This window comes from Arachis stenosperma, chromosome 6 (genome assembly GCF_014773155.1).
Source record: "Arachis stenosperma cultivar V10309 chromosome 6, arast.V10309.gnm1.PFL2, whole genome shotgun sequence".
Classification (NCBI taxonomy): Eukaryota; Viridiplantae; Streptophyta; class Magnoliopsida; order Fabales; family Fabaceae; genus Arachis; species Arachis stenosperma.
In genome coordinates, this window is record NC_080382.1 from 28143588 (window position 1) to 28165521 (window position 21934).

At 33.6% G+C, this 21934-nt stretch overlaps 1 non-coding gene across 1 annotated transcript; it reads right to left on the bottom strand.

Annotated features, from left to right (window-relative positions):
* Positions 1-21830: 21830 nt before the first annotated feature.
* LOC130937027 (small nucleolar RNA R71) lies at positions 21831-21934 on the bottom strand. The gene has a single exon (XR_009068265.1). It is a non-coding gene; the product is annotated as a small nucleolar RNA R71 (small nucleolar RNA).

Below are 21934 nucleotides of genomic sequence, written 5' to 3' on the forward strand. Positions count from 1 at the left end.
ATTTATTTTTCATTCTACGTTATCCTCTTCATTTAGCAATGATTCATTTGCTTTGTCACTAATAGCCAATTACTCGAATTTAATACAACTCTAGTGCCAGTGTCTAAATTTGACTATTCCATCGATAAATCATTAATATCTCTAATATAGTGACTTCATCAGTCATATTTATTAATTAAAATTGTATTACACTACGAAATTTAATGCCGGTTGCTTATATAAAATGTTTTGACTCTTTAAAATATCACCGTGTATATGTTAATATAATCTACTTTATAGTTCTGCAAATTAAATAATATCCTACAAGACATAATAAAAAAAATTGGACTTCTACGAATAAATTTTATACCTTCAATTTTATACGGTATAACTTTTCTATTACTCCTATAAAAAAGTTGTTACACCTATCTAAATTAAAAATTTCCGAGACATTGAAGTTGAAGAAAAAAATAGTAAAATCTACTGGGTGATCTTTTATCTAGAATAGAATTAATAATTTTAAATACTCTTCGATATAAGATAGTAAACTTTGGGTGTAAATAATATTAAACATTATTATTTCGCCCATAATGAAAAAATTGTATCTGTTAAATCAACTTGATAATGTGAGTTTTTATTCTTTGTGAAATACTAAAAACATCATACCAATTTCTTTTTGCATTGTGCATAATCACTTTTTGAGCAAGAAAAATATATATATATATATATTTTCAAGCTTTTCACAAATAATGAATTAATTTTTAATTTAAAAATAGAAAAGTTATCTCACTATTAGCAAGAATAATTGTCAGAATTTAAAAAAAAAAATTAAAGCATCCTCTGCTATATGCAAAGATACTTTGATTTTGAATTTTAAAAAATTATATTTACTCTTTTGATAGTTAGTGAAAAAGTTTAATTTTTTTTATCTAAACATAATTTTTCAGTTTTATATTGAGATATAACTCCAAAATATTTTCATATTAAAATTTTAGCCTATATTTTATCACGTGAGTAATTAATATTTTATTTTTGATAATTTATTTTAAATATATATATAATTTATACCAACTTAGTACCATAAAGCAACACAAAAAAACATCATCTATTACTATTGGTCCTTCCAAAGTTATTTCACTGGCGGTCGTTGGATTCTTTGATAATAAAGGACACACTGATCACAAAAAGCTTGGTACTTTATTAACCTGTTTTTGGGCAAAACAGTGTAGGGTTCTTTTTATTTTATTTATCATTATGTATGTACTTATCTTCTCATTTAAAAGAATTAATCGCACACTAGGTAGTCCCAAAAAAAAAATCGCACACTACATTTCTTAGAGATAAAATAATATATTTAAGAGACAATACAAAATTAATTCAAATAATTTAAAATTACATTTTATTTAATATTTATCAATTATTATTAAAATAATATATAATTTTAAATATAATAATAATATATAATTACAGAATTATAAATATTATATTATATAAAATAATTTTATATATTGTTTCCGTGATATTATCAAAGATAAATGACACACTAACTTGCCAGTCTTGCCTGCATTAAAATTTACAGTGCATTTTAAGTAGTGCTGTCCTTTTAGGAAAAAGTCTTTGTTCTTTTAAAAAATAGATCTATCAATTCTTTATTGTGTTAAGATATAATGTATTTTAACAAGAAAGAAAGAAAGTTACCTTACTATAAGAGAATGTTACGTAATTATGAATTTATATATGATATTGGTTAAATTTTAGATAATCCAAAATTTAGGTAATTTGAGCGCTGGTCATTTATTAGGATTAAATTATTATTTCGAGGTTTATAAAAAAATTACACATAGAAAAGTGATGGCTTTCAAATTTTTAAAATAAATATTGTATTATATATAGTTTAAATAAATTGAATATGATAAAATTAACTAGGAATATCACATGCAGGCAAGCATGCATCTGATATATAATATCCGCGGTAATTTTATATGTATTTAATTCGAATACAATCCAATCTGTTCGTCTATCGCATGCATCTAATTCACAAATAAATAGATAAGTAAATTCTCATAATGGTCTTCGAGATTGATGCCGTGCATTAAATCGTTTTTTAGATTTTAATTTTATTAATTATATCTCTAAAATTAGAAAAATTATACTATAGTAATTTTTTACCTGTTTTTCGTTAACGACGCGCTGACGTGATTTGATGACGTGGACCTTTGATGACACATGTCACTTCATGGTTTGGCTACGTGTCACCTCATGATGACATGTCGATCAACGACACGTGACATGTTGACATGGATGGTATGCCACGTGTCACAATGCTATTTTGCCACGTGTCAGATTATGCCATGTGTCGCAATGCTATTTGTCTACGTGTCATCCACTATGTCATCGTTACATGTGCACCAAATTGGTCCCTTACTTTGCATCAAATGACTCATTTTAGTCTCTGAAATTGAATGTCGTGCACTAAATTAGTCCCTTCATCAGTTTTTTCTCATTTTTTTATAAATTTAAAATTCTCATTATATATTTAAAGACACTAATTTTAATTTTATCTTTTCACAAATTATTTAAATACAAGTGTTTTTATAAAATATTTTTAAAATATTAGTTTTAATTATACAATTTTTTTCTACAATATTTTATTAAAAGAGTTATATGACATTGATATTGATTTAATAAAGAGTGTAAGTTAATAGTATAATAGTATTCCTTAATATAATTTTTTTAATATTTAACACTTTAATAAATATTTTAGGAATACTTGATAAGACACTTATCAAGTATTAACTAATATAAATTCATTATTTCCATCCATTTTAAAAATGTCCGATTTCCCATATAATTAACTTCTTACTAAATTAATAAGATAGATTTATACTGTCGATTATAATAATTCATTTTATCTATAACTTAGTTAGGTGGCTTTTTCATATATTACACTATTAATCAATATAAGTACTTATTATAACCATGACTTGAACAATATTAAAATAGATACAAATAAGTATAAGAGACAATAATAAATTTTGGTTTTAGTTAACATGTATTCTAATGATACAAGTTAATATTATTAATTAAAAATTTATTATAAAATATGTATAAAAAATATAATTAAAATTAGTGTATAAAAAATATTGAGAATTTTAAATTTATAAAAAATGATAAAAAAACTTATGAAGGGACTAATTTGGTGCACGACATTCAATTTCAAAGACTAAAATGAGTCATTTGATGCAAAGTAAGGGACCAATTTGGTGCACATGTAACGATGACATAGTGGATGACACGTGGACAAATAGCATTGCGAGACGTGGCATAATCTGACACGTGGCAAAATAGCATTGTGACACGTGGCATACCCATCCATGTCAGCATGCAACGTGTCGTTGACCGACACGTCATCATGAGGTGACACGTGCCAAACCATGAGGTGGCACGTGTCACCAAAGGTCCACGTTATCAAGCCATGTCAGCACGTCGTTAACGGAAAACGGGTCAGGGACTACTATGGTATAATTTTTCCAATCTCAGGAATGTAATTGGTGTAATTAGAATCTCAGGGACAATTTTAATACATAGCGTCAATCTCGGAGACCACTATGGGAATTTACTCCGGGTTAGATAGTAAATTTTAGATATGTATATGCAAATTTGATGTGCAAATCCAAATAAAAAATAAAAAACTATAAACAAATTAGATTTGGTTATTTTATTTATATTATTATTATTATTATTATTATTATTATTATTATTATTATTATTATTATTATTATATGTTGGTTGTTTTATTTTTGTTATTTAAAACAAATATAATTATATTTTGAAAATAAATAAGTGTAAAAGAGTGAAAAAAAATTTAAATTTTTTTTTGAATTTTTTAATTTTTTAAGAATATTTTTGAATTTTTGTTTTTTACTAGTAATATCCGATATTCAATATCCAATTTTAGAAAATATAAATATTCAATTGAATATTTTTAGTATATATAAAAAAATTTAAGATGAGAACATAAACAATTCTCATTATTTGAGTGCAACCAAAATTAATATCTTAGAGGAAGAAAAGTCAAGTTAGGGTCAAGAAGAGACCTCTAGACCTAACTTAATTGTGTCTCTGCCAATCACCTCCAAAGCCGTTATTATAAATTGCGAAAACATGATAGCTGGGAAAATGAGAGAAGCCAGCAACAAATTGGTTCATATTCAACTTAAACAGTTAGTAAATTTATTTAAACGTTCTATTTTTATTGTGTTAAAAAAACTCACCGTTTTTTCAAAAAGATGCATATATTTTGGAATAGGTTAGTTTATAGTGCGACACACATTGATGAGGAGGCGAATAGGTTAACATATTTGGGTCTTAATGATTTGGTAGGGAGTTACTTGCACTGTCCTCGCCTCTTGTTGTCACTTGTCAAGTAGTTTGCGTTGATCAAATTCTCTGAGAGTGGGATTCACTGGACTTGTATAGCTGTGCATGAAAATCTGATACCTAGCCAAAGAGAGGAAGCTTGGGCTTTCTTGACAGAGTTTTCGAAAAACTACACGAACCCTTAACTAGTCATTGGGGACTTTAATGAAGTTTTGCTCTCTTCTAAAGTCAACGAAGATAAGTTTGTCCAGTAAAGAGTAGATAGATTTGGTAGAGTGCTAGAAGATTGTGGATTGCAGGATCTTGGTGCCAAAGGTCTACGTTTCACTTGGTATAAGCATATGCAAGGTAATTGTTTTATTTCAAAAATATTAGATAAAACGTTGGCTAATGATGCTTGGGACTTGGCTTTTCCTAATGACATTATTGAGAATTTCCCTAAGATTCACTCTGACCATTGTCCGATCTTGTTGAGATGTCAAGGCTTTTTCAAAATATATATGGCAACAAACTTTTTTGTTTTCAGGAAGTTTTGGCTTCTCATCCCCTCTTCCCATTATTGTTAAATGAGCTTGGGAGAAAGGTAGATCGATTTTCACCAGATATTTGTTAGAGGTGCGTTAAGAAGCAATGATTTTCAATAAAAAAGTCTTTGGTAACCTTTTTTATAAGAACGAGGAGCTAGAGAAGAAAATCTTTTGTATCCAACAGTAGATGAAATAGGTTGATGTTATCTTTCTAATGATGAAAGAGGAGTTTCAGGCTAAATACTCCATCCTTCTCGCACAGGACGAGATTTTATGGTTTCAAAAATTTCAAAAGAAGTGAGTTAGGCTTGGAGACAGAAACACTAAGTTCTTTCACATGTAGACTTTGATTAGGCGCAAGAGAAATAAAATAGCGGGTATCTTTTCTAAAGATGGTAGTTAGGTCACTGAGAATGAAGACAATGAGAAGGAGGCCTTGAAGATTTTTAAACACCTTTTCTGTTCTACTGAATTGGTCAATACCCACTGCCGTAACTTTCTAGAAGTGTGTGTGCAGAGTTGACCAAAGATATTACTAAGGAGGAAGTAAGGGGGCTTTGATGAGTATGAATTCCTTTAAAACTTCTAGTGTAGATAAGTTTCAGACTTTCTTTTTTAAGGAGTATTGGAAGGTTGTTGGAGATGATGTTTGCATGTTTGAGGCCCAAGCCTTTACGGGTAAGATTATGGATTTTTTTTTATGTTTGAGACAGTAGTGGTGCTTATCCCAAGGAGGATAATTCCACTCGGCTTAATGGTTTTCGGTCAATCAACCTCTACAATTTCATTTACAAGATTGTCACTAAGGTGGTGGTTAACAGATTAACGTCTTTTCTTTAAGATATTGGCAGTCCTCTTCAAGAGGATTTATACCCGGTCGAAGAAATCCGAATAATATCATGATTGCTCGGGAAGTTCTTTACTTTATGAAGAAGACTAAGGCAAAAATACAACTTCCGACTTTTATGATCGACTTAAAAAAAGCTTATGATAGAGTAGATTGGGATTTTTTGGAGGAACCTTTGTTTCTCTTTTTCGGCTTTCCTCGATTTACTATCCGCCTTATTATTATGTGGTGCGTGAAATCATAGGCTCTCTCCATTATGTAAAATGGAAATAAGTTGAACAATTTTCAACCTAAGTGAGGACTTTGTCAAGGAGACCCATGTCTCTATATTTATTCATTTTGTGCAAGAAAATATTAAGTAGTTTTATATCCAAGTTAGTTGATTAGGGTCATTGAGAATTGGCCAGAGTTTCTCAAGACGGTGTTAGCCTCTCTCACCTCATGTTTGCAGATGATTAGGTACTTTTCTTATAAAGCTACAAGGTCTAACGTTCTTAGGGTGCTTAATACCTTGGATTGATTTTGTAAGGCCTCTGATATGAAAGTGAACTTTGACAAGTTTAGAGCCATTTGTTCCGCAAATAATTCTTGGCAGAGGAAGGAATTATTCACAGCATTCTCTTCTATCTATTGGAAATGATATTTAGTTTAATGCATATTCTTAACCTTGCATTATATGTATGCTTATATGTTTTGATGAATGACAACATGTGATTTCTATTAGTAAGATAACTAGTGCTTTTGAAAAGTAACGAACTTAATCTTTTACTCTACTTTAACATAATCTCTAGATTGAATATATGGTAAATAAAAATATTATTAAATGACATATGTTATATTATATACTATCAAGTTTGATACATGATTTTGAAAGAAAAGAAATTTTGACAAGACATGATGTAAAATGATTTTACCATTTTACAATGGGTAATAATGAATTTTTACAAGAGGATTCTTGTATCAAACTTGATAAACCACTATTTTATGATTCATATTGTATTTAATTGTGTAGTTTTATCAAGTCTTCGCCCACTTATTCATATGATTTGTATGTATTTACAATTCCTTCCTAAAAATATTCTATGATTGAAAACTTGCTTCCTAAAGACCTTTTAGTTATATATTTTTATTTTCCTTCGTACCATTCGATGTCGTGATCTGTGTGCTAAGTGTTTCAGACTTCATAGGGCAGGAATGGTGTAAGGAATGAAGAGGAAGCGTGCAAAAGTGGAAGGAACACGAGGAATTGAGGAGATGACCAGCGAGAAGTCACGCGGTCGCATGGCTCACGTGACCGTGCGAAATGGAAGAAATCACAGTGACGCGCTTGCGTGCCTGACGCGACCGCGCGGATCGGAAGCTGCACGAACGACGCAAATGCGTGGACGACGCGTACGCGTGGTACGAAAAACGCTGAGTGACGCGAACGCGTGGATGACGCGGCCGCGTGACGTGCGCGATCTGTAGAATTACAGAAGTCGCTGGCACAGATTCTGGGCCGCATTTCAACCCAGTTCTCGGCCCAGAAAATACAGATTAGAGGCTGGGAGTGGGACAGAATCAATCATTCATTCATAATACACACTTTTCACAATTTAGATGTAGTTTTTAGAGAGAGAGGTTCTATCATCTCTCTTAGGTTTTAGGATTAGGATTTCTTTTAGTCATTAGGATTGTTTCTTCGTACCAGGTTCAATAATTTATGTTTCTCTTCTATTTTTGTTTACTATAAAGCTTTTATTTATATTTGATTTATGTTGCCCAATTGGCTCATGAACTTTTCCATGTTAGAATTGACATCTTCATTCAATATAATTTGAGGTATTCCAGATATTTATGATTTGAATTTAGATTTCTATATTCTTTGTTCTGGTTGATTAATTTGTGACTCTTGAGTTATCAAACTCATCGTGATTGATAATTGTTATTCTTGCTGATTGATTTAGATTCCTATAACTCTAGTCTTTTCTCAGGAGTTGACTAGGACTTTAGGAGTTAAATTGATTTATCCACTTGACTTACCTTCATAGTTAGAGGTTGACTTAGTGGTAGCAAAAATATAATTCTCATCACCATTGATAAGGATAACTAGGATAGGACTTCCAGTTTTCATACCTTGCCAAGAGTTTTATTAGTTATTAATTTATTAATTCCTGCAATCCCTTTCTCCTGTTCAAAACCTTTTCAAAAACCCAAAACACTGTTTTCCATAACCAATAATAAAACACACTTCCCTGCAATTCCTTGAGAAGACGACCCGATGTTTGAATACTTCGGTTTATAAATTTTATTGTGTTTGTTACTTGTGACAACCAAACGTTTGTAAGAAAGGTTTATTGCTTGGTTTAGAAACTATACTTGCAACGAGAATTTATTATAACTTCTAAACCATCAATCTTCTGTTCTTCAAAATGGCGCCATTGCCGGAGAATTGCAAACGTGTGCCTTATTATTGGTTATTGTAAATATTTTTCAATAAAAAAATTTTTCAGATTTTAAAATTTTTATCTTATCTTATCTTATTTTTCAAAATTCAAATCTTTTCCAAAAAAAAAACAAATCTTTTTCAAAATCTTATCTTATCTTTTTTCAAAAATCGTTCTTTTTCAAAATATTTCTTTTGTTAGTTTTGTTTTTATTTTTTCTTACTACTATGAACTCTCACCCCTTTGGCTATGATTCTGGTTACAATTATGTTGCAGGAAAAGGAAATTATAATGACAACATACACCAAGGATAGAACAATCAAAGATGGGAGGAGCCACAAGGATTTGATCAATCCTCATGGCAACAACCACCTCCAATGGACTATCAACAACCATTCTGTGATGCATATTAAGGCAATGGCTATGGTGAGCATTCTTTTGATTACCAACAACCACCACCATACGCCTATGAATCCCCTCATCAATATAGCCTTGGACCACCATACTCACAAGCCCCTTTCCACCATTCACCTCCATATAACCCTCAACCACCATACCAACCACCTTATGAGCCATAAGAACCATATATAAAACCACCCCAATTCCAAGCCAATTACTCCCAAGAACCACCACCTCAATATTCACCATATCCATATTCATCGACCCAAGAATCACAGGCTCGCCTCAAGAAAACAGTAGATCAATTTCATGCAACCCTTCATCAATTGGAGCAAGCAATAAATTAATTACCTTCCAGACGTTTGGACATTCAAGGAGCCTCCATGGCTTCATGTGGAGAATCTAATGAAGAACGTAGCATGAAGGAGATACTAGAAACTCCAGTGGACAGTAAGGATCATGACTTTGTGCTGGAACAAGTGGAGAAAGCCGGAATTATTGAAGAAGAAGAAGTGGTCGAAGACTTAGGAGATGCTGAGCCTCCATTGGGAAGTCCATTCATAGAGCCTCCTTCCAAGGTGTTTGATGTTGATGTTGAGGAGGGTGTACAACCTCCAACGCATATCATGGTTGAAGACTTTGAAGGGGATGATCAAGAGATGGATTCAATCATTAATAAATTCTTATCTACATTTGAATCTTCTCCCATTGGACTTGACATGGAGATTAAAGAAGAAGAAGCACAACCTCTAATGCCCTTGGTGAACAATGAAGAAGAAATTGAATCAGAAGAAAGCTACCAAGAGGAAGAGGTTGAAATTGAAGAAGCTTGCAAAGAGGTGGAAGAGGTCAAAGAAGAGCACAAGGGAGTGGAGCTTGCACGTTCATTAGAAACCCCTTCCCCTAAGTTGCCGTCATCCTTCACAACATTCAAGTGGGTAAAATTTATATCCCTTAGCTTTCTAATTCCACTTGAACATGGGCTACTGGAGACGAATGGTCAACTTAGAGCTCTTTGTAGCATTGAGAGTAAGATGAAGATGGTCAGTGGTAGAAGTGGTCAAGCAAGGTTCAACATGATTGTGTGCTCACGGTTTAAATGCAAAGGTTGGTGTAGAGCTCAACTGAATGGGTTTAGGAAGTTGTTTGGCCGCTTTAGTGAGAATTCAAATTGCTTTCCACCCGGCTGGAACACTAATGATCAACTTGAAGACGGGTGTGGAAACAAGATTTGGGATCCGGGAATATATAAGGATCAATTTTGGGAGCTCAAAGCTTGTGAAGAACTCCATCAAAGCTTGAGGAGTTTACTTAGTATGGATAGAGCTTATTGGAAGACCAAGCATTGGTAGAAGTTTCAAGATGAGTTCAAGCACAAGCCACCATAACAGGAAGCTCATCAAATGTCTAACTTAACGACTTAAACTAAAAGTTCTAGGTGGGAGACAATCCACCATGGTATGATCGTTCCTTCTCCATTCTACTCTGTTTTTAAATTTTGTTTAAACCTGGAATTTTCGCATGACATTCATTGCATTTTGCATTCTGTATACTGCATAAAAAAAAGAGAGACGCGATCGACGTGCCAGTGTCTACGACGCGCACGCGTCGTTTGTATAGCGAAACTGAACAAAGAGTTGCGCGAGAGACGCGGGAGTAGTGCGTGGCGCACAAGCCACACCACGCGTATGCGTGCCACACGCGTATGCGTGCTACACGCGTACGCGCCCCCTGCAAAAAGTCCAACCCACGCGTAAGCGTCAGCGACGCGTCCGCGTGGGTGTGTGAATCAGCGTTATTGGAATTTCGCACAGAAAGTTGTGTGGGAGTGCGGATGGCCTCGTGCATTTTGCACGATCCCTAATCACGTGTGCGTGTGATGGACGCCTTCACGTCCCTCCCCTATACGCTCACCCACGCGTCCGCGTGCGTGACGCGTTCGCACCGTTAGCATCGTGCACCTTGCACGCAGCGCGCCGCCTAATCAGTTTCCTTTTTTTCTGTTTTCTAATCCTATCTCTTTCTTCTTTTCCTCCCTCCTCTCTTCTTCATTCATCCTCTACCTTTTGCACTTTTCTTAATTTTCTTTTTAGCATAATTATTCATGGTCTCTTTTTCTTTCTTCTTCATGCATTTTTATGTTGGTGTTGGAACTTTATTTAGGTCTTTCACTATTACTTGTGGATTATTATGGAGTTGTTTGACAATTTATATTATTTGTTTTTGGAATGCTTGCATGTTCCAAATTCATTCTTCCCCTATCATATTAAACATGCATACTAAGTGTTTGTGAAAAAACCCGTATGGCATTATGCATTCTTCATTTTCTAACCTTCTGCTCTAATGCCTGTTTTTCACAAAACCCTTTCCAATATTTATTAATTAAATATAATTGTCAATACAAACGTTATTGTTAGTTTCTTACGACTAATAATACATTAAGGCTTTTAATGCTTGATTTACGCTACTCATGCCTTTGTCAACATGCCAATAAACATCTTGCATTTAATTGCCTCAATTTATCATGCTATGCTTCCATTGATGTTCTAATTTCATGGAATCGTGACCATGTGTTAACGACATTCTTCTTTATTTTGGCATGATTCTTACTCGTACTGCCCTCTCCCTTGCTCTATCCCTTTGACTTCATGTCCCTTTTTTTCTCCCTTTTTCAGGATGACCACCAAAAAGGGTAAAGAGAAAGCCTCTAACAAGCCACCGGCGAAGACCGAAATGACAGGAGCACCAGCTGAGAAACCACAATACCCGCCCACCTGCACAGCTTTGCATGCACTAAGGATGGTGCACTCTTTAAGTGTGGGGAGGTCGATACTGATCTCCGTGGGTTAGTACCTTCCTGTCTCAACACCAACGTTTAAATTAGTTGTTGCATTTGCATGTTTGTTTGATTTTGTGCATATATTATCATTACTTGGTTGAACTAATATTTCTTTTTCAAGAAACTTTTTTTTTAGTATTTCACTAATTTAAATTAAAAAACCTTTTGAAAAACTTGTATGAAGAAATATTATTTTGGAACATGATTTAGAGCTCGAACACACAAAACCAGTGAGATTTTGAGCCTATTTGATTGGTTGCATTTTATCAACCAATATTTTGTTTTTGGTGTGTGTTATTCTCTCTAAAATTGTGATCCTTGTCTTGCTTGATTCTATATTTCCATTGTTTAATGTATGCATACACTTATATGATTGAGGCCTTGTTTCACTGAGTTTACATACCCATATGGCCTTACCCTTTCATTATCCTTTGCAAACCAATGTTGAGCCTATTTTACCCTTTGTTCCTTACTTTAGCTCATCACCAACTCTAAGCAGAAAATAATAATGTCCTTAATTTGAATCCTTGATTAGCTTAGACTAGTGAAAGTGCTCATGAATTAAGTGTGGGAAAAGTGGGTTTGGAAACGTTTGGTTTGGGAATTGAATATGTTAGACTTTCTGTGAAAAATGCGAAAAATGTTAAGAACATGTTTATGCATTCAATACCTTAATCATATGCATTAAAAAAAAGAGAGAGCAAAAAAAATAAAAATGGGACAAAATGCCCCAAAGTAAATAGTGATAGCAATGCACATGTACTGTACTCAAAACTTGGAATGCATAAATATGTAGTAAACGCAGTTAATGGGTAGTTATTGATTTTATATTATGATTACATGGATTGTCCAAAGTTAGGTGGAAAGTTTAAGTTAATTAAGGATTCAGATTTTAGTCCACTTGACCAAATACAATCCTACCTTGACTCTAACCCCATTACAACCCTTAAAAGACCTCTTGATATGTGTATTGGTGCATTAAATTTTTGTTAATTGTTAGATGAAGAGCAAGCTATAGAAAGCAATATTAGTAGAGAATTGAGAGAACTGACCCTAGACACTTGAGAGTTAGAATGATATACACTACCAGTAAGGGTTCAATGCTTAATTTTATGTTCCCTGCTTTCATGAGCTATCTTCTTCTTGCAAGTTATTTGTACTTCATATTTATGATTTGAATTAGTGAAATCCAGTTCATATTTATTCTTGAAAGATTTATTTACTTTTTCACCGAGTAGGTAGAAACATTTTGTATTTAGTTGCATTCATATAGATAGGTTGCATTTCATACATCCTACCATTCTGTCTTCACTCCTTTATAGCTTCTCTTGAGCTTAGCATGAGGACATGCTAATGTTTAAGTGTGGGGAGGTTGATAAACCACTATTTATGATTCATATTGTATTTAATTGTGTGGTTTTATCAAGTATTTGCCCACTTATTCATATGATTTGTATGTATTTACAATTCCTTCCTAAAAATATTCTATGATTGAAAACTTGCTTCCAAAAGACCTTTAGTTATATATTTTTATTTTTCTTCGTACCATTCGATGTCGTGATCTATGTGGTAAGTGTTTCAGGCTTCATAGGGCAGGAATGGCATAAGGAATGAAGAGGAAGCGTGCAAAAGTGGAAGGAACACAAGGAATTGAGGAGATGACCAGCGAGAAGTCACGCGGTCGCATGGCTCACGCGACCGCACGAAATGGAAGAAATCACAATGACGCGGTCGCGTCAGATTGGAAGCTGCACGAACGACGCGAATGCATGGATGACGTGCACGCATGGTACGAAAAATGCTAAGTGACGCGAACGCGTGGACGACGCAACCGCGTGACGTGCGCAATCTGCAGAATTACAAAAGTCGCTGGCACAGATTTTGGGCCGCATCCAGAAAATACATATTAGAGGCTGAGAGTGGGGCAGAATCAATCATTCATTCATAATACACACTTTTCACAATTTAGATGTAGTTTTTAGAGAGAGAGGTTCTTTCCTCTCTCTTAGGTTTTAGGATTAGGATTTCTTTTAGTCATTAGGATTGTTTCTTCGTACCAGGTTCAATAATTTATGTTTCTCTTCTATTTTTGTTTACTCTAAAGCTTTTATTTGTATTTGATTTATGTTGCCCAATTGGCTCATGAACTTTTCTATGTTAGAATTGACATCTTCATTCAATATAATTTGAGGTATTCCAGATATTTATGATTTGAATTTAGATTTCTATATTCTTGGTTCTGGTTGATTAATTAGTGACTCTTGAATTATCAAATTCATCGTGATTGATAATTGTTATTCTTGCCGATTGATTTAGATTCCTATAACTCTAGTCTTTCCTCAGGAGTTGACTAGGACTTTAGGAGTTAAATTGATTTATCCACTTGACTTACCTTCATAGTTAGAGGTTGACTTAGTGGTAGCAAAAATATAATTCTCATCACCATTGATAAGGATAACTAGGATAGGACTTCCAGTTTTCATACCTTGCCAAGAGTTTTATTAGTTATTAATTTATTAATTCCTGCAATCTCTTTCTCCTGTTCAAAACTTTTTCAAAAATCCAAAACACTGTTTTCCATAACCAATAATAAAACACACTTCCCTGCAATTCCTTGAGAAGACGACCCGAGGTTTGAATACTTCGGTTTATAAATTTTATTGGGTTTGTTACTTGTGACAACCAAACGTTCGTAAGAAAGGTTTATTGCTTGGGTTAGAAACTATGCTTACAACGAGAATTTATTATAACTTCTAAACCATCAATCTTCCGTTTTTCAAAACTCATCAAGGAATTAATCATCATGCAAATGAGGATCATATGATAACAAGAAGTCTTATGCAAGGTTTAGTTGTAGGACTTTAATTTTTATTTGTCAAGAGAAAAACAAGTTTATCTCTCAAGTAAAAACATGTTTTAATCAAATTAAAATAAATTTTTAACCAATAATTTCAAAAATCCATTATTGAAAAAGAGTATGGATCGTATTATGATGATCCTAATCTGTTTATAATGGATTATAGAGAATAGGACCAAATCGAATCATGCACAATGCACCATGACTCGAAATTTAAATTTGTTGAAATTTAAGTCTAAAGGATCGATTCCAACATTAAATGGGAGAATCGATCCTCACGTATTGTAATGCTATATTTCATACAAATTTGAACTAGAGGATTGATCCCTAACTTTAAGGATCGATCTTATATGTCCATAGGGATACGAGACCCTACCAAGATCGTATGTTTTTGAATAATTTGATTTCTCTACTCACTCCTAATGTTCATAGGTGCATGGAAGATTATAAATAGAGGTCTTGGTCCTTTGTTTCAATACACAACTTTCTTTCATGATATAATCTTTCGTTGTGATCAAATTTCATAAATTTTCTAAGTGTTTTTTATAAACATTTGAGAGATTAGCTTGAGATTCCTCATGGTGCATCATTTGTAACCATATACTCTTTTGAGAGAGCTCATTTTTTCTGAAGTTTACTGTCACATATTGTAAAAGAAGAGTTTTGTAGCTCTTCTTATTGGTTGAGAGACTTAGAGATCGTTTTCTTTAAGTGGTTATGCTTGATAAACACTGTAGTCGGTAAGGATACCTAAGATTATTAAACACTAAAGAAAAAACGATTGAAGTTGGTATTACTTCGAGTTCTTAGAAAAGAAGTCTCTAAGTGGAGCGGCTTAATCAAAGTGGTGATCATATACCGTGAGGTGTTTATCAAGTGCTCTTCTATCTTGTATCGTTTTATCAAGCGCCTTATAAGTTTGGTTATTTAGTGAAAATCTCCGTACCTTGGTGGGAAGGATTGGACATAGGTGAAGAGGTTACACCAAACCAGAATATATCATGGTTGCACATCTTTTAACCCTTAAACCCTTTACATTTCTTGCTATTTTCACATATAAGTAGTATGGAAAGTGATGCCTAGACATCTTTATTTGTTTTTAGGTTTCTTTTTTTATTAGTTTTCTTAGTTTATCAAAGTTCTTATGTTTTAGTGAAGTTTTGATGACTAATCATGTGCTTGAAGTTGTGTTAGAATAGTTGTGTTTTCAGGATATAATTAAGCAAATCAGGATAAAATTTAGAAGAAAACACAAAGCTTGGTGGCGCCAAGTTCAAGGAGGTCAAGCCTAGCACCTAAAACTCCAAGCTGGGCGCCCAAATCCGGAGCCCAACTCCAAGGACGGGTACCCAACGCCTTGTTTAGACACCCAATCATCAAGCCCAGTGCTAGGGACATCAAGACCAACACCCAATCAAGAAGCTTAGCGCCAGAATCAAGTGCAACTCCCAGGAAGCTTCAATTCAAATCAAGATTCAAGATTTAAATAATTAGTTAGCAATAATCTCTTCTAGAAAGATAAGATTCGGTTATTAGGATTTAGATTAGATTATATTAGATTTGAAGTTGAATAAGTTATCTTTCTCTTTGGAAGATAAGATTAGTTTTTAAATTTCAATTAGTTAGGAAGTTAGATATAAATAAGTGAACAAGGTGCACATCTAGACATACCATCTTTGACCGAACTATACTAGAGCCATCCAATACCTCTTTAGTTTAGTTGTTTTCTTCTCTACTACGAGTAACTAAACCTCATTTGCTAAAGGTTAGGAGCTCTGTTTTATTTTTATGGATTAGTAATATAAGTGTTTTATTTATTTTGATTCATGCTTTTCTAATTTTTCAAGATTGAGTTTCATTCTTCACCTTTAATGGTTAGAAGTATTAAAAAATATTCTAATTCTGTCTTGGATTCTGTTATTATTTTAGAAAATTTAATATCAGAATTAGCTCTAAACTCTTTCTCATGATTTTTAGTTTGACTAGGAATAGAATTTTAAAAATTTTGTGGCTTTAAATTGAAACTGTTCTTCACCTCGTCTCTTAAGTTAAGCGAAATTAAATTGTCAAAGAATTAGAATTTGATTATAAATGATTTGTCATGAAATTTTTTTTGCATGAGTTAAAGTAAGGAAACACAAGCATTGTGTTTTCTAAGAATATAACATCTCCAAAGTCTTTAACATTCCCAATCCTTGTTTATTTCTCTAAAATCTCTAAGCCTTCTCTCGTTCTCTCAATTCTCTTCTCCACTGTGTTCTTGCTTCTAATTCAAGATCCACAATCCTCTTGTCAAGGTTTGATTGATCTAATTAGAGATTTAATTAGACGTTGCTTACTTCAATCTGTTAATCCTTGTGGAAACAATATCCACTCACTGTGGTATTACTTAATGTGATTTGGTGCACTTGCCAATAATACGAGCATATCAATTTTGGCTCATCAAATTTTTGGTGCCGTTATTGGGGATTAATTGAGATTGACAATATACGCCTAGTTAAATCACTAACTTAGATCTTTTTTTTAATTTTATTTTCTATTCTGTTCTTTTCTTTTATTTTCTTTCTTCCGTTTAATTCTTTTTTTCTTCTTCTTTCTTCTTTATTCCACACGGTGTGTTTGATTTTTTCTTGTTTGTGTATATGAGGAGCAATGGAATTAAATGCCATGAATGTAATCCAAGTACTTAATAAACTCTTGTTTCAGCAAATCCACAAGTAACTAATTAAGGAAAGATTTGAAAACAAGATAAGAAATATTTGAAAAAGTCAATAAGTTAAGATAAGAATTGAAAAAATTTAAAAAAGATTTAATTTTAAAATTTAAAAGAAGATAAAATAGAAAAGGTAAGATAGGTAAGAAAGATAAGATAAAGAAGTTAAGAGAAGTTAAGTTTTAAAATGAAAAAGATTTGAATTAAAAATTTTAAATTTTGACTTTTTTGAATTTGAAACAAGATAAGATAAAGATTTAAAAAAAGATTTGAATTTTGAAAAGGTTTAATTTTTAAAATTTGCAATTTGAAATTTAAATTTTGAAATTTGAATTTGAATTTTAAAATTTGAATTTTGAGATAAGATAAGATTTTTGAATTGTTGAATTTTAAATTTTTTAATTTTAAAGAAAGATAAAAAGATAAGATAAAAGATTTGATTTTGAAATTTAAAAACTAAGATAAGATAACACAATAATTTTAAAATTAAAATCTGGATTTTTATTATAATTTTTGAAAATTTAATTAAAATAAAAATAGAAAATATATTTTTTATTTTTGAATTTAATGAAGAAAGTGAAAAACAACAAAAAGACACCAAATTTAAAATTTTTAGATCTAAAACACCTACTTATGTGAAATTTTAAAGAAAAAACACAAAGAGACACCAAAGTTAAAAATTTTAAAATCAAAACAAGAAGAAAAACAAGAACACTTTGAAGATCAAGAAGAACACCAAGAACAAAACTCAAAGAATTCAAAGAAACAAGAGCATGCAAAAGACACCAAACTTAAAATTTTTGAAAACCAAAAACACTATTTTCGAAAAATTTAAAGAAAAGACACAAGAAGACACCAAACTTAAAGATTGATACAAGACTCAAACAAAAGACACTAATTTTGAAATTTTTTTTGAAAAGAGACTTAAAGAATCCGAAAATTTCAACAAGAAAAAAAACAAAGATTGAAAAAAATTTTTTGATAAATTTTTTTTTCGAAAAAAAAGAAAAATAAAATAGAAGACTCTAACAAAATTAAAGACAATACCTAATCTAAGGAACAAGATAATCCGTCAGTTGTCCAAACTCGAACAATTCCCGACAACAGCGCCAAAAATTTGGTGCACGAATCCCCACACTTCGTACAATTGTACCAGCAAGTGCATTGGGTCGTCCAAGTAATACCTGAGCGAGTCAGGATCGATCTCACGAGGATTATGGTTTGAAGCAAACTATGGTTATCTTGTAGATCTTAGCCAGGCAGATAGAAGAGTTATTGGATTTGAATGCATAAAAGTGAAATAGGGTATAAAATACTTTGTGAATTTGAATGTAACCAATGATAAGAAGATAGTTAAGGCTTGGAGATGTTTTGTTCTTCTGGATCAACTCTGGTCTTACTGTCTTCTTCAATTGTGAATGATTTCTTCTGTGGCAGGCTGTATGTGATCAACGCCGTGCGGTTGTAATCGCCAATCTCCTCAAGATCTGAACCCCAGGGTTAGTGTGGATCCATTCTGATTGAAGGTGAAGCTCCTGCAGTCCATTCTTCTTAATGATCCTACTCAAAACGCCACATACAAGGTCGAATCTTCCGGATCAGAGAATGCTGTGCCTTTGGGTTCTAGCCTCTACCACAAATACCCTAATCTCTCCAAACCTTGGCTGAACTAGTATCTCGAGAAGTCCCCAACGAAGTCGTGGATTAGCCGTCTAAGAGATGTATAATCAAGCTGGTGGTTCGATGCTTTCCAGTTATGTATTCACACGAACCCAAGAAGAACACGGGTGGTTGTCAGGCACGTGGTCTTAGTACGAAGAACGGAGATGATTGTCATGGGTCATCCCATTCATCATGTTGAAGAACGAAGATATATCTTAGAATTGAATCAAACACGGATTGAAGAGAAACAATAATACTTTTATTTATCCATAAAAATCAGTAGGGCTCTGATGCCAAGGCATCTTAGGCTAGTTTCACTAGCATTTTTCTGTTAGTTTTAGTTGTTTTATGCATTTTCTTGAGCTTAATGTAACCAAGAATGGTTAAATGAATAACAAAGCAATAAACCATCCAAACAGTATGATTTTTGATGCAAATTTCATGAGTTTTTAGTTATATTACTTGAATGCTATGAATGAAAGATTTCTCATGAAATTTTTGCAAGACTTTGATGCAGTTGTTTGGATGATTTCAGGGAAGAAGAGGCTAGGCAAGGAAGCAACCAAATCAATAAAGGAAGCTTGAATATCACAAGTGGCGTTTAACCTCCAGTTTAACCTTAAACTGGAAGTTAAACGCCAGAATTGAAAGCACCAGGGAGCATTCCCACGTTTAAGCTCCAGTTTAAGCTTAAACTGGAGCTTAAACGTGTTCGACTATTTTTTCTCCTCCAGGGTTGCTTTCTCATTTCCACGTTTAAGCTTCAGTTTAAGCTTAAACTGAAGCTTAAACGTGTTCGACCCAATTTTCCTCCAGGGGTTGCTTTCCTCATTTCCACGTTTAAGCTCCAGTTTAACCTTAAACTAAAGCTTAAACGTGTTCGACATTTCACACTCCAGGATTGCTTTCTTCCATTCCCACGTTTAAGCTTCAGTTTAACCTTAAACTGAAGCTTAAACGTGTTCGACAATTTTACCTCCTGGAAGTGTCTGGCGTTTAAGTTGAAGTTTAAGCTTAAACTTCAACTTAAACGCCACTAATTGAAAAGGTTTCTGGGCCAAGAATATTGCAGTTTAAGTTAGCATTTGAGCACAAATATTAACTTAAATATACTCTGGTATGAAACCCAATTGAATATCATGGTTTATGGGATTGGGCCTGAAGAATTGAGGAGTCTGGAATTTCAATTTGTTGAGTCATGTGTCATTACTTGATTATCACTAAGTTGGCTCAATGAATGTTGCAGAATTGGATCAGCAGCCTCATCAGGATTATGGATCATAAACCCAAAGCAAAAGGAAATCAGGAAAAGGCCTCAAAGCCCAAGAAACACAACAGAAGCTCAATTTAGAAAGTGTATAAATAGGATAGAATTTAAGTTTGAAAAAACCTTTTAGAGACTTTGGGGGATCATTTTGCTAGTTTTCATCTTTTTGTAATTGAATTCAGAGCTATGACTCACTAAACCCCCTTTCATTGGGTTAGGGAGCTCTGTTGTAATTCAATGAATCAATAATAGTTTTTATCTTCTTCTTCAATCTTTTCTCTTGAATTTTGTTAGAAAGCTTCTCGATCTAATTCCATTGGATAGTTGTCTTGGGCAAGAAACTATCCATAATTGGAATCCTTCGGAACCTTGGGAAAGGAATGGAGGATTCATGCTAGAGAAGCTTTCTCACAGTGAATTGGATTGGGGTTTGGATGGATATTGTGACATGTAATCCTACCAAATTGTGGTTCATGAAACTGTGTGGTATAATCAGTGATCGAGCATCATCTCTTCTTATGAACATTTAAACCAAGGGATTGGGAATTTGTTTGTTTTTAGAGAGAATTGGTGAGCCAAGGGATTGGGATCCAATCATATAAGATTGCCAAGCAAAATTCAATGAATGCATTGGTTGAGGAAGGGATAAAAATGTTTTGATTCGGAGATCTCAATATCTCCTGAAACCCAATGAATTCCCCATTTCTGATCTACACTTTCTCTTTACATTCTGCAAATTTAATTCATGCAATAACCCCGATCCCCTTTTAATTTCAGCAATTTAGCTTCTCGCTCTGTAATTCATGCAATTTAAGATTCCGCACTTTCAATTTCTTGCCATTTACGTTTTCCGCCAATTTTACATTCCGCAATTCTCATCTAAATATTGATTTCGCTCAACTAGAACACACTTCTAATCCAAATTGCTCACTCAACCAATCCTTGTGGGATTCGACCTCACTCTATTGTGAGTTTTTACTTGACGATAACCGGTGCACTTGCCGGAAGGAATTTTTGCCGATCGTGCAATTTCCTAAAATCGTGGCTATCAAGTTTATAGCACATCAAGTTTATGGCGCCGTTGCCGGGGATTGGTTTTTGATTGACAATTCTCAAATTAGAAGTTAACTAGATTGAGCATTTTTCTTGTTTTGTTAATTCAGTTCAAGTTACTTGTTGAATTTTAATTTCTGCACTCTGTTACTTGCTTTCTTTCTTTATGCCTTTAAATTCAAGCAACTAACTCACTGAGTCACTAACTATTTGAATTAATTCCTCAACTGCTCTAACCCTACTCTTCCATTAACCAAGAGTATTTCACTTGTTTGTTGCCTGTGCTGTGTTCTTGTATGACAGGTAGGAGAAGAGGGACATCAACTCCTCCATACACCGAACCAGAGAGGACCCTTCACAGACTTAGAAGGGAAGCAAGAGGGAAGAGAGTACTGGGAGAAGAAGAATCTGAAGGAGAATCTGAGGACAATTTTGAGGAAGCTCTAGATCTCAACATGGATAGAGAAGTTCACAACCATGAGAGGGCTGATGGAAACAATGCCATTCCCGAGAGGAGGGTTCTTGGTTCATACATAAACCCAACCTCTGGGAATTGTGGTAGCAGCATTCAGAAACCACCCATTCAGGCCAACAATTTTGAACTCAAACCACAGCTAATATCACTGGTGGAGGATCATTGTTCATTTGGTGGAAGTGCTAATGAAGATCCAAACCAACATCTCACAAAATTCCTGAGAATTTGCGACACTGTGAAGTCCAATGGAGTCCAGGAAGATGCCTATAAACTGCTCTTGTTCCCATTCTCACTTAGGGACAAGGCAGCTAAGTGGCTGGAATCATTCCCAAGGGGGAGCCTAACAACCTGGGATGAGGTGGAAAGCAAGTTTCTGGCACGTTTCTACCCCCCACAAAAGGTCAATAGGCTTCGATCTGAGGTTCAGACTTTTAAACAACAAGATGGTGAAACTCTCTACGAGGCATGGGAGAGGTTCAAGGAGTTGACAAGGAAATGCCCACCAGACAT